Genomic DNA, 13,331 nt, shown 5'->3' with positions numbered 1-13,331 from the left:
TGGATACCTATCAGCTCATTGGAAGTTCTTACTGAATATACATGGTGATCAAAAACAGTCTGAAAACCTTTTGAACATGGTTCAGGGTAGTTTGCACTGCGAAACAATTGATAAGAAAAAAATGTTACACTGTGCCATCTCCAAGATAATTAGCACTGAAGTTATCCAACCAGGCCACTGCACCTGCAAATTCAACCCAAGATCAATACAAAAATTGAACATGTGACAATAGGAAGGATTGAATCTGAGCCAAAGGCTCAGCAGACTTGTGTGCCATCATCTACGCAATAAGGGCAACAGACAATCTTATATGATGAGCTGTTTGAAGTTTCATGCACTACGGCCTGATTGATCAACTTCAATGTTAATTAACTTGGAAACAGTATGATTTATCTAATTTCTTCTTAAAATTACTTCTCAGCAAAACCTACCCTGCAACACCCGTACAAGCTTTTCAGACCATTTCCGACCACTTGTACATGTGTTGCACATTTTTAACTGTCAATCAAGATTAAATTTATATACTGTGTATAAAATATCTGAAGTATCACTCCCTCCTCTGGTGATGGCAGAAATGACGCTAACCACTATTTGGTGCTGAAAAATAAGGTATGCCACCTTTAAATTCTTAATTGGATCATATCTAAGGATGAGATTCTGTGCCCATTCTGTAAAAATCCACCAAAATTTTAAATCTGTGTGCTATTTAATTTCCACTTACCTGAATATTTTCTCAACAACATTATATTTGGTTTTGTGACCTGGCCAAGTTCACAAATTAAATTCATCACTGCTGCTTATTTGACGATTCTGAGAAGATTCAGCTCTTTCAGTAGTTTCATCACACTTGTCACCAAAATCCAATACATCATGAACATCACAACCACTAAATTCCCAGTAAGGTAAGTCACTATCAATTCTAGGTCACCCCATCAAAAATCCAAACAGCAGGATATACGGAGACGGCTTTGATCACAATCTGGTGTCTGTAAGGCAACATTTAACTCATTTATCTCAATCTGTCTTCCAATTAACACACAAAAATGAAATTTACACTTATTATTGTTTTCAAGGAACATCATGTTTTGCCCTATGTAGAAATTAATAGATAAGTATAATGTATAAGCAACTTTTATCAAAATTCCCACTGCAAATGAAAATTATTTCATTTTAAAATTAAGCATAAAACTCAAACATATTGGCAGGATACTGCAAAAAGGCGGGAATTTAAGGAGATGGGACCTGGACAAACTGAAAGAACCAGAGGTTGTACAGAGTTTCAGGGAGAGCATAAGGGAACAATTGACAGGAATGGGGGAAAGAAACAGAGTAGAAGAAGAATGGGTAGCTTTGAGGAATGAAATAGTGAAGGCAGCAGAGGATCAAGTAGGTAAAAAGATGAGGGCTAGTAGAAATCCTTGGGTAACAGAAGAGATACTGAATTTAATTGATGAAAGGAGAAAATACAAAAATGCAGTAAGTGAAGCAGGCAAAAAGGAATACAAATGTCTCAAAAATGAGATCAACAGGAAGTGCAAAATGGCTAAGCAGGGATGGCTAGAGGACAAATGTAAGGATGTAGAGGCTTATCTCACGAGGGGTAAGATAGATACTGCCTACAGGAAAATTAAAGAGACCTTTGGAGAAAAGAGAACCACTTGCATGAATATCAAGAGCTCAGATGGAAACCAAGTTCTAAGCAAAGAAGGGAAAGTAGAAAGGTGGAAGGAGTATACAGAGGGTCTATAGAGGGGCCATGTTCTTGAGGACAATATTATGGAAACTGAAGAGGAGGTAGATGAAGATGAAATGGGAGATATGATACTGCGTGAAGAGTTCGACAGAGCACTGAAAGACCTAAGTCGAAACAAGGCCCGGGAGTAGACAACGTTCCATTAGAACTACTGACAGCCTTGGGAGAGCCAGTCCTGACAAAACTCTACCATTTGGTGAGCAAGATGTACAAGACAGGCGAAATACCCTCAGACTTCAAGAAGAATATAATAATTCCAATCCCAAAGAAAGCAGGTGTTGTCAGATGTGAAAATTATCGAACTATCAGTTTAATAAGTCACAGATGCAAAATACTAACACGAATTCTTTACAGACGAATGGAAAAAATTGTAGAAGCCGACCTCGAGGGAGGTCAGTTTGGATTCCGTAGAAATGTTGAAACACTTGAGGCAATACTGACCTTACGACTTATCTTAGAAGAAAGATTAAGGAAAGGCAAACCTACGTTTCTAGCATTTGTGGACTCAGAGAAAGCTTTTAACAATGTTGACTGGAATACTTTCTTTCCAATTCTAAAGGTGACAGGGGGTAAAATACAGGGAGCGAAAGGCTATTTACAATTTGTACAGAAATCAGATTGCAGTTAGAGTCGTGGGGCAAGAAAGGGAAGCAGTGGTTGGTAAGGGAGTGAGACAGGGTTGTAGTCTCTCCCCGACGTTATTCAATCTCTATATTGAGCAAGCAGTAAAGGAAACAAAAGAAAAATTCAGAGTAGGTATTAAAATCCATGGAGCAGAAATAAAAACTTTGAGGTTCGTCGATGACATTGTAATTCTGTCAGAGACAGCAAAGGACGTGGAAGAGCAGTTGAACGGAATGGAGTGTCTTGAAAGGAGGATATAAGCAAAACGAAGATAAGGGAATGTAGTCGAATTAAACCAGGTGATGCTGAGGGAATTAGATTAGGAAATGGGACACTTACAGTAGTAAAGGAGTTTTGTTATTTGGGGAGCAAAATAACTGATGATGGTCGAAGTAGAGAGGATATAAAATGTAGACTGGCAATGGCAAGGAAAGCGTTTCTGAAGAACAGAAATTTGTTAACATCGAGTATTGATTTAAGTGTCAGGAAGTCATTTCTGAAAGTATTTGTATGGAGTGTAGCCATGTATGGAAGTGAAACATGGACGATAAATAGTTTAGGCAAGAAGAGAATAGAAGCTTTCGAAATGTGGTGCTACTGAAGAATGCTGAAGATTAGATGGGTAGATCACATAACTAATGAGGAGGTATTGAATAGAATTGGGGAGAAGAGGAGTTTGTGCCACAACTTGACTAGAAGAAGGGATAGGTTGGTAGGACATGTTCTGAGGCATCAAGGGATCACCAATTTAGTACTGGAGGGCAGCATGGAGGGTAAAAATCGCAGAGGGAGACCAAGAGATGCATACACTAAGCAGATAATGAAGGATGTAGGCTGCAGTAGGTACTGGGAAATGATGAAGCTTGCACAGGATAGAGTAGCATGGAGAGCTGCATCAAACCAGTCTCAGGACTGAAGACAACAACAACAACAACAACAACATTGGCACGATCTTCTCCATTATTGGTTTCCTCCTCCTCCTCATAAGTTGCTGCCTACCGACAATAATAGTTAAAAGTTACAAATGCAGTTAAGTAAAGAAGGGTTGAAATTTGATTGATGTTAAATATACTAACACCTTTCCCTTAACAAAATGCTGGGCTGGTAATTTTTTTAAGTATTTAATGATGAAACCAATTTTCAGAAACAAGTTATATAGCAGTACGAAAATTTAATTCTTATTAAGGTGGGAGTCCAACTTAATGGTTTTGGTCAGTTATATAACAAATTACTTTATATGAGCACTGATGCTAATCTACGTATTGAAAATTTGATCGTGAGAAAAATTCTAGGTGCTTAATCAACATTATCTTAATGTCCTAACCACACTCAAATGACCAGCATCAACTCAGTTTTACAATAATCAAAACTTTTGAGGAGAAGTAATTAACTTTATATATAATGTCAAACCACTGGAACTTCTTTTACACGTGTCACGTCTTAATCAAATGGAATAAGTGAGTTTTCAGTATCACACGGAATGCACTCTTTTACAAATTTAACGTACTGTCCCAATGAGTAAAATGGCAATGTGGATATACAGTCGTTATATAAATATCAAAAATACTTCTATGGCGTAAGAGGTGCCACTGAACTTGGCTTCATTGTGTGTCTGAATTTAATTTCTTATATATCCGAGCCACTCCTTTCTGTGCCAAGCTAAGGCTGAGTGATTTATTGTGCAAGTGATTTCTCCTAGTATTATATTTATGAGCATTGCTATTGTTTTTGAACTGCAATTGTTAACAACAAACATACTATACCCAACTGTTTAAATTGTTGAGTGCACACCTATCCACACTGGGTAACATATATCCTTACAAAACACTTCTGTGCAACAATACTTACTTCTTCAATTGAGAGTTACCCAGAATATGTCGTAAGACACTAGTTAGTTAAAATATGAAAATTAGACTGCTATTACCCATAATGCAAGTTGCAGACAGAGAAAAACAATTTATACCACAAGTTGCACTTAGGAAATATTTACATTGGGAGTACTGAAGAGAGACTTTGAATTGCATAGTGGACAACAAACATTCTGGAAACTACAGGAGGGGAAAGTCTGTGCTCTCCAGGCACAGTTTGAGGAAGCAAGGAACAATCTGATCAGGTTAACACCATACAGGGGGAGGTGGTGCTCGGCAACTTGCAGTGGTAGAAAGGCAGGGGAAAAGTTTTATGATAAATACTAAGAACAGCTGTCAAACAATGGAAAATCCATGATGGAATGTGGCAATTTAATGAAAAGGATAGATGCTATTCACCACATAGCAAGAGTGTCACACAATTAGCTTTCAGCCAACAAGGCCTTTGTCAAAATTAGACAACATACCCACACGCATGCACCCATGCAAACAACTCCATTTCTCTGTCCGTTTAAAATCTTCTGCAGCAAGCACTCAGAAACTGACACACCCAAGGGCCGTTTACAAGATGCCATGAAGAGGAAGAAATGACTGGGACAAGCAACATTGCATATTGTTCAAAACATGCAACTTTAAGTTGAGCTTCAGTCTTTGAACTATACAATAGTTTCTGTCACTACGCACAGGTGTACACATACCCAGAAACCCCACATGTTCTCATTCTAAGAAAGGACAAGACATGACCTTAGTACAGTTAATGAAGAGAACATTTTGAAATGCTGTTGAGTGAGCTTACAAGATCCGTAACCAGTCATTCCCATTGGGGTACTTTACAAAGCAGTGTCGTTACTAAGAGCCCATTTCCCTGCTATAATTCTCAAAAATAATATTTATCAAAGGCACATTAATGAATTACTAGTGTAAATACAACCCATGTGGATCACACTGTTCTGAAATGGCCCAAGTAGAGAATTGGTCATATTGGAATCTACAGAAGTGGTACCTAATGCTCTTAAAGATGAGTGTCAGACATTTTCTTAGATCTGTATATGTTTTTGGTACTTTGTCCATAAGATTCTACTTATTACATTAGAATCATTAGGATTAAAAGATTTAACTAACAATTGTTTTGAATCATTCCCTTCAAATAGGGTACAGATAACATGAACTTCAATCTCACATAAGGACAAGCTTTTCATTCAACACTTTCCAAACTAAAATGTTAATTTATGAGTTCCTCGGTACAGCAAATTGAGATCAATATTGTTCCTGATAAACATAAATGATTTTTCCAACCATTTTTGTCATGGGGAAAAAGTTACCTTCAGTGATGGCAAACGTTACATTCACTGCAAAAGTTACAGAAATTCTCATGGAGAATGAAAATTAAACCCTCAAAAAGTTAAGTTTTCACTTTGCAATAAAGTTATATTGCATACAAAGAAAATAAATGCCACAAATTTCAGTTTGAAGAGGGATAACAAATTTATGTAGACAGTACATCTACATACTGCACAAAAAACAAAATTTTTAGGAATGAATACCGATTCTCAGTGTAGTTGTTTGAATGCTCAAAGCCAGATGCCAAAAGAATGCAATACATAAATGATCATCATATAGCCAAGTAGCAGAAATTGTTCTCTTTGTTGATCCAAGTATTTTAATCAAGCATAGTGCATTAACTTCAATGTCTGAAAATGTAAACATTTTCTTGAAAATGCAAATGCACCAACACTGAACTAGTAATGAAAGTGCCGGGTGGTAGAATGCAGGGTTTCAGGCTTGCCCAAAAACTTGCAAGTGACGGGTAAGGCACTTTTTCCTTCACCCGGATCTCCTGGACAGCTTGCTCATCAAGATACACAGGACAATCTCAAGAGAAGCAAACAACTGCCCCTGTGAGCATCCTTAAAACATGTTACATATTTGGCCAGGTGTTGACAGGACATTCGAGTGTGGTAACGATGACACTGGTAGCAGCACATTGGGTTCAGAATGTACAGCCTGACTGTGATGATTTCATAACCAGCTTTGATCTTTGACAGAAGCAACACACTATCAAAAGTGAGAAAGAGGGTACGTGTGGGCACTAACGATGCATCTACCTTTTTCATCACATGATGGACTGCAATGACACCCTCATCGGAGGGGTAAGTTTGGATTTCTGCCTCTGAGAGACCATTTAGCACCCTAGTGTAAATAATATGACAGGAAGAATTCAGCATTTGATAGGCCTCGACACGATCAGGATAGCCAAGGAGGAGTGAACCTGCAAGCAGTTTTTGTGCTTGAGACTCAGAAGTAGTCTCCACAAGCAAAGTGCCATTGCGTGGATGACAGCAGGATTTCACAACGTCGGCAACTGCATCAGTGCCCTTCTGAAAAATAAATAGATTTACCGTAGCAAAGAACTGACCGTCCATGAGGAACTGTGGTACAACTGGGTGGGTCTTTGAATCGTTAGCCCCATTTCATTTATGTTCAGTACACACTGACTGGGAAGAAGAAGACTGACTCATTGCGAGAAAATCCCCGTGATTGCCAGCATCTCCAACAGCACGCTCCTTCCATCCGTCCCCTTCCCCTTCTCAGAAGATGGCACACCTGCCTTGGGTGACTTCACACCTAAGGTTACACCTCCCAAAAACATGACAGAGGGACCTATTGGAAATTTGGGAAGGTAGCAGCTGAGGCAATCACCCTTCCCTGGGCCTGGCCTGTATCAGGGGTACGTGCGAATCCTACCTATCAACCTGGGGTTGGGAATTGCTCATTACCCAGCCACCTGTTACGCATCAGACATGAGGGCTGGCCTTCAGGAGTGCACAGCGAGGAAGAGGAACCTCAAATGCTGAAGCAGAGAAAGATAAGGGCAATGAAGAAAGAAAAAAAAGGAATGAAAAACAGTGGAGACTGTTCTGATCTTGGCTACTGAAAATGCAGAACGCCTTTCCAAAAATATTCCAGACATGTTCCCCAAGGGAGGGGAAGGGAGTACCAAGAGAACAGACATGCAGCACGGACGGGAGAAGATGGTGCAAAGGCTGGGACCCCATAGTAGCCAAGCACAAACCCACCAAAGAGCGGTGAGCCCTCTGGAGTGTATCCATCTTTGGCATGGGTAACAGCAGCGACATGTCATGGCATGGCAGCAGCAATGCCTTGGTAGGTTGCTGGACGGAGTTGGCACCACTCTACACACGCAAGTCACGTAATTCCCTAAATTACAGGGAGGGGAATGGGGGGGGGGGGGGGCAGTGGTAGAGAGCTCTGACGTTACATTCAATCACATCCCAGATGTGTTCGATGGGGTTCAGATCTGACAAGTTGTGGGGCCAGCACATCACATGGAACTCACCACTGTATTTCTTGAACCATTCCATCACACTTCTGGCATTGCGACATGGACCATTATCTTACTGAAAAATGCCACTGCCATCAGGAAACATGATAGTCACGAAGGGCGTATGCGGTCTGTAACCAGTGTGCGATACTTCTTGGCCGTCATGGTGCCTTGCACAAGCTCCACTGGATCCATGGATTCCCACCTGAATGTTCCCCTGAGCATAATGGAGCCACCACCAGCTTGTCTCCAGGTGTTAAGGAGCTGCTCCCCTGGACATGATGAAGGTATCACGATTCATCAGATCCTGTGCCCCAACGTCCAGTGCCAATGGTCGCACGCCCATTTCAGTTGTAGTTGCCAATGTTGTGGTAATAACATTGGCACATGCTTGGGTCATCAACTGTGGACGCCCATCGTTAGGAGTTTTCGGTGCTCTGTGTGTTGAGACACACTTTTACTCTGCTCAGCATTGCAGACTGATGTTAGTTCCAGAACAGTTCGCCACCTGTCCTGTTTTACCAGTGTGCCCAGCCTACAACATCTGACAGGAGGGGTGGCCACCCAACCCTGCAACATCTGGACATGGTTTCACAACATGTTGAAGACAGACACCACGGCACTCCTAGAAGACCCGACAAGTCATGCAGTTTCTGAAATGCTCATACCGAGCCTCCGGACCATGACAATCTGCCCTCTGCCAAACTTAGACCATCTGTCTTCCTAATTTTGCACATGACCACCACACTCACTAACTACCTAAATGCACTGTGCTTGTGTTCAACTACCTGTCATACCTCACCAGGTGATGCTGCTATTGCCTCGATGCGTTTGTACCTATTGCAGGCCAGTAGTCATAATGTTATGGCTGATCAGTGTATGAGGTATTTTCTTTTTAACCATTGTCCTGTTTTTGCATTTCTATTTTTTTAGAAATGCCCTTTTTTTACATAAAAAATCTGGTCCCTCTAACCTAATGACAATGACAATCTTCCAATAATGGGAGGAGAGGAAGTGGGCCACATATGTGTAAATGGTACGTACAGAAGATGAGAAATTATAATGAAATACATCAACTATAGTGTTTGGGAGTTTGTACCTAAACATTGTGTAAGTGAAACTAATTAATGTATTTTTGAGATTAAATTAAGTTTTACTTCTTCAGATATCACAAAATACAATTTTGATGAAAAATGAGTAGTGCTCTCTTGTTACATAAGAAAATGTTATTTAATGTTTCTCTTAATCCTGTCATCAATTGCACACGTACCAAAAATTTACTCAAGGGCATGATGAAGGTATTAGACGGGAAGTAAGTGCACAAAATGTAACCTGTAACATTTTGAACTGGAACATGTTACTTTAATTGTTTCACTAAAAAGAAATTTGTGCTGAATCATTTCATTAAGAGGATGCAAAGCTGTGATAATGTATAAAGTGAACTAACAATTTAAAAATAATTTTGTAAATATTACATAGTGAAATATTGAATGTGAATAAAATAAAATTGTTCTTTGTTACACAAGGGAATGTAAAGCTATTTCCCTTTTTCCACTTCTCACATCAATTTTCACTGGTTTTGGTTTAAAACATCTAGCTGTAACAGCACAGTCAGTCTCTGTAGCTCTTTGTTTGATAAATTTTTGGTTTCCCCCATCTCCATGGTCACTGTTATCTTGTAGCCAAAACATGTGAAAAAGCAGCTATTGTCACTTCAGGACCCACTCTATATCAGGAGGGTCTTCAATTGCAGTTGGCAGCACTTGCAAAAATGACTACACATTGAAGTACCTAGCAACTACCCTCTGGAGAAAGCAAATGATCTTGATGCCCCTACTACAAAAGCTCCTAAGACTAAAAATTAAAAACCACCAGTAAATGTAATATGTCTCATGACTGTTTTTAAGTGAGTATATCTAGCAAGCATGGTTATCCAGTAATTTGGGAAGGATCTGTCCAATTTTACGCACACTCCACTGTACTCGGTTTACCAAACGATAAACCACTTACCTAACACTGTTTCATTTTTGCACAATAAAAATAATATATATTTTCCTATCTTCTTTAAATACATCTTTACACTTTAGTTGTGCCTTCACATTACACATTTTTTTGTTTTTAAATATTTAAACACCTGTAATGTGTTTTTCTGAACTCTGCATGTATCCTTGCTTAATTTGTTTCCTCTTCCTCTTATGGCAATGGGCACCTGAAACTTGCTAATGATAGCTGAATAATCTTATTTTACTAACACACACACACACACACACACACACACACACACACACACACACACACACACACACACACACACACATTCTTACTCTTCCATTTAGTGAACACAACATACACTTTGCCTACACAAACGTAATTTTAACACTCTTCACCTTTGGCAGACAAATGTAAACATGAGAACAAAAGATTCGATTTTAACCTCCTTGTTGAGAACTTACTCAAGGAGGGGTGGCAGTGAGAAAGTACCGTCTCATCAGAAAATACGCTTCAAAGTTTTTACTCATACAAAAATTAAAGCTCTTATGGCCAGCATTCTCATTAACTAAAACTTCTGGGTAAGAGGTCGTGGTTGAGCAATAGAAATTCTTCCTCCTGATGTTTCATTGTCAACTGAGGGCAACATCATCTGAGGTGAGTCAACAACTGGCCACTGGGACTTTGAGGTCCCATTTATGTAGAGCACACAGAGTGCGGCACCACTCCTCACATGCTTTCGACAATGAAACTCTTTCTGATTAACATCATTACTGTTGATCACGCGTACAAAATCAACCACCATATATTACATAACTTTAAGCATTCTTTTCTGCTAAAATTACTGTGGTATTTATAAATGTCTGTGGCTTTTCTGTACATACTTGCATAATAATGCCATGTCCTAGCTAGCATGCTTGTCTCCCTAAACTTTATTTCATGATCACCATCTTCTAAAACATGTTCCACTACAGCCAAGGAACTGACTAGGAGACACCGACAAATCAGCTGGATGATGACTGGTCTGGCCTTTCTGTGCTGGCACTGCGAACGGTTGAAAGCAAGGGGAAACTACAGTCCTAACTTTTCCTGAGGGCATGCAGCTCTACTGTATGGTTAAATGGTGACCGCAGATTATTGGTTATGAAGTGCAGATTAAAACTGAAGATGCTGCAAAAAAGCAGGAATTTAAGGACATGGGACCTGGATAAACTGAAAGAACCAGAGGTAGTGGAGTGTTTCAGGGAGCGACTGACAAGAACACAGGGGAAGGAGTGCAGTAGAAGAACAATAGGTAACTTAGAGATCAAATAGTGAAGGCAGCAGAGGGTCAAGTAGGTAAAAAGTCAAGGGCTAGGGGAAATCCTCAGGTAACACACGTGATTGAATTTAATCGATGAAAGGAGAAAATATAAACATGCAATGAATGAAGCAGGAGAAGAGCAATACAAACTTCTAAAAAATGGGATTGACAGGAAGAGCAAAATGGCTTAGCAGGAATGGCTGGAGAACAAATGTAAGGATGTAGAAGCATATACTGCCTACAGGAAAATTGAAGAGACCTTCGGAGATAAAAGACCACCTGTAGGAATATGAAGAGCTCAGATAGAAAACCAGTCCTAAGCAGAAAGGAGGAAGTAGTGTATAGAGGGTGTATACAAGGCAGATTTACTTGAGGCCAATATTACAGAATTGGAAGAGGATGAAGACGAGGAGAGATACGATACTGCATGAAGAATTTGACAGAGCACTGAAAGACTTAAGTTTAAACAATGCCTCAGGAGTAGACAACATTTCGTTAGAGCAACTGAAAGCCTGGGGAGAGCCAGCTGTGACCAAAGTTTTCGATGTGGCGAGCAAGATGTAAGAGACAGGTGAAATACCCTCACACTTCAAGAAGAATATAACTATTCCAGTTCCAAAAAAAGCACGTGCTGACAGGTGTGAAAAATCACCAAATTATCAGTTTAATAAGTTTAAAACACTAACACAAATCCCTTACAGAAGTAGGATGGAAAAACTGGTAGAAGCCAACCTCTGGGAAGATCAGTTTGGATTCCAAAGAAACGTAGGAATATGTGAGGCAATACTGACCCTACAACTCCTCATCAAGAATAGGTTAAGGAAAGGCAAACCTACATTTCTAGCATTTGTAGAGTTAGAGAAAATAATGGTTCAAATGGCTCTAAGCACTATGGGACTTAACATCTGAGGTCATCGGTCCCCTAAACTCACAACTACTTAAACCTAACTAACCTAAGGACATCACACACATCCATGCCCGAGGCAGGATTCGAACCTGCGACCGCAGCAGCATTGTGGATCGGGGCTGAGTGCCTAGAACAGCTAGGCCACAGCAGCTGGCTAGTTATTTAGGTCCAAGGAGAAGCAGTAAGAACTCTGAGGTTTGCCAATGACATGTATTTTATTAGAGAAAGCAGAGCACTCTGAAGATCAGTCGAATGGAATGGACAGTGTCTTGAAGAGAGTATACAGGGTGTTACAAAAAGGTACGGCCAAACTTTCAGGAAACATTCCTCACACACAAAGAAAGAAAATATGTTATGTGGACATGTGCCCGGAAACGCTTACTTTCCATGTTAGAGCTCATTTTATTACTTCTCTTCAAATCACTTTAATCATGGAATGGAAACACACAGCAACAGAACGTACCAGTGTGACTTCAAACACTTTGTTACAGGAAATGTTCAAAATGTCCTCCGTTTGCGACGATACATGCATCCACCCTCCGTCGCATGGAATCCCTGATGCGCTGATGCAGCCCTGGAGAATGGCGTATTGTACCACAGCCGTCCACAATACAAGCACGAAGAGTCTCTACATTTGGTACCGGGGTTGTGTGAAAGTCAAGAGGGTTGAGGTCAGGAGAGCGTGGAGGTCATGGAATTGGTCCGCCTCTATCAATCCATCGGTCACCGAATCTGTTGTTGAGATGCGACTGAACACTTCGACTGAAATGTGCAGGAGCTCCATCATGCATGAACCACATGTTGTGTCGTATTTGTAAAGGCACATGCTCTAGCAGCACAGGTAGAGTATCCCGTATGAAATAATGATAATGTGCTCCATTGAGCGTAGGTGGAAGAACATGGGGCCCAATCAAGACATCACCAACAATGCCTGCCCAAACGTTCGTTCACAGAAAATCGGTGTTGATGACGTGATTGCGCAATTGCGTGCGGATTCTCGCCAGCCCACCCAACTGGCGGTGAATCGACGATGTACAGTACATCCTGACGAAACTAAAATGATCTCTAACACGGAAATTAAGCATTTCCGGACACATGTCCACATAACTCTTTTCTTTATTTGTGTGTGAGGAATGTTTCCTGAAAGTTTGGCCGTACCTATTTGTAACATCCTGTATAAGATGAACATTAACAAAAGCAAAACAAGGATAATGGAATGTTGTCTAGTTAAATCAGGTGATGCTGAGGGAATTAGATTAGGCAATGAGACACTTAAAAGTGTAAACGAGTTTTGCAATTTGGGAATCAAAATAACTGATGATGGTCAAACAAGGGAGGATAAAAAAATTTAGACCAACAATGGCAAGAAAAGCATTTCTGAAGAGAAATTTGTTAACATCAAGTACAAATTCAAGCGTCAGGAAGTCCTTTCTGAAAGTATTTGTATGGAAGGGAAACAAGGAAAATAAAAAGTTTAGACAAGGAGAGGAATAGAAGACTTTGAATTGTGGTCTACAGAAGAATGTTTGAGATTAAATGGTAGA

General features: G+C 40.1%; 1 long non-coding RNA gene across 2 annotated transcripts in view; it reads right to left on the bottom strand.

Annotated features, from left to right (window-relative positions):
- The window catches only part of LOC124555611, a 66,754-nt gene that overhangs the window by 38,798 nt on the left and 14,625 nt on the right, over positions 1-13,331 (bottom strand). For both annotated transcript variants that reach the window (XR_006968571.1, XR_006968570.1), the window contains exon 2: positions 722-986. This is a non-coding gene — a long non-coding RNA (uncharacterized LOC124555611). The remainder of the gene's footprint in view (positions 1-721; positions 987-13,331) is intronic.

The sequence above is a fragment of the Schistocerca americana genome, chromosome X (assembly GCF_021461395.2).
Source record: "Schistocerca americana isolate TAMUIC-IGC-003095 chromosome X, iqSchAmer2.1, whole genome shotgun sequence".
NCBI classification, from domain to species: Eukaryota; Metazoa; Arthropoda; class Insecta; order Orthoptera; family Acrididae; genus Schistocerca; species Schistocerca americana.
This window is presented reverse-complemented; position numbering and strand designations above follow the sequence as displayed.